Below are 1296 nucleotides of genomic sequence, written 5' to 3' on the forward strand. Positions count from 1 at the left end.
CCAGGGACGATTGCGACCTGAACCCAGCACCTTACACCCGTTAGGCCATTTTGACCCCTGGAGCTGTTACACTAAAGTCCAGAGAACTCTCAAGAAGGAGCCTCATCATCTGCTTCGCGCAAAATTCAATCTGCTGGACGCCTAGCTCTGCCAGACTGCATGTTCTTTCATATAGGTTTCCAATTGGACAAAACACTCTTCTGCCGTGCGAACATTGGTGCTTCAGAGGTACTATTCTTGCTTGTAGTAATTCTGTTCCTGTAACAGTAGATGCTGAAGTGCAGGATGGAAAGTATCGTGTCTGAGTGGTCTAAGGCGCTGGTTTAAAGCTCCCGATAAATCCCATATTTTGTAGATGGATCAAAATCAAAGCCTGTGGCTCCAAAACCGCAGCCTCCCTCCTCTGAACACGTAATGCTGAATCGCTGCTTTCAACCTCTCATCTGGTATTGGAACACGATATGCCGGAGAAACCACATGGCAACACCAATAAGGAGATGCAGTTTGAAGAACACCAATTGTTTCTTCAACTCCGTTCGAATTGTTCACAAGAAAAACGATTCTTTGTTCCAAGTGGGAATCGAACTCACAATCTCGGCATTCCCCGAACCTTTACTGACATATAAATACCGCGTATTGACATGTCCCACTCTGCTGGAAAGGATGCAAACGGGAGCCGCCCTTACCTATGAAAACGCGTCTTATCCCCTTGTTGAAACGAATCCTGGATTCGAGCTCCAGTCTCTCCGGGTACATGATATAGAATCGCAACGCTGCAAAAATTTGAAAGCGGCACGGACACAATGGGCCGAATGGTCCACCTTTGTGCAGCAACTCTCCATGATCCTCATTGCTGCACTTTTCGCTTCTTTTGCATTCTCCGCTGGACGACACTGCACCACGATTTTCTGTGAATTCGTCAAAATAAACATTGCGACGAATTCTGACAGCAGTGGGATTCGAACCCACGTCTCCGCAGAGACTGGAACCTAAATCCAGCGCCTTAGACCGCTCGGCCATGCTGCCACGAAATACGCCCATCATTAATGAAACATGAGGCTAGTGATTGAAATCCGGCTTTCTTGCTCTTTGTCATCTGGGTCCAGTGCTTTTGAATTGTGCAAGAAGGAATTTAATGGGCTTTCTGAGCGCTTACTGCATTTAACACTTGTTCAAAAAACTTGTCATCGAGTCCGACGTTGATAATTGGGGACAGGAGAAGACTATTCAGCCCCTCGAACCTGCTGCCCCATTTAATTCGATCAGGGGTGATCTATGCATCAACTCAATTTCCCC

General features: G+C 46.9%; 1 non-coding gene across 1 annotated transcript; it reads right to left on the reverse strand.

The window, feature by feature from the left end:
* Positions 1–944: 944 nt before the first annotated feature.
* On the reverse strand, positions 945–1026 carry trnal-uag (transfer RNA leucine (anticodon UAG)). The gene has a single exon. It is a non-coding gene; the product is annotated as a tRNA-Leu (tRNA).
* Between the last annotated feature and the right edge of the window lie 270 nt (positions 1027–1296).

Source organism: Heptranchias perlo, chromosome 20 (assembly GCF_035084215.1).
Source record: "Heptranchias perlo isolate sHepPer1 chromosome 20, sHepPer1.hap1, whole genome shotgun sequence".
Lineage (NCBI taxonomy): Eukaryota > Metazoa > Chordata > Chondrichthyes > Hexanchiformes > Hexanchidae > Heptranchias > Heptranchias perlo.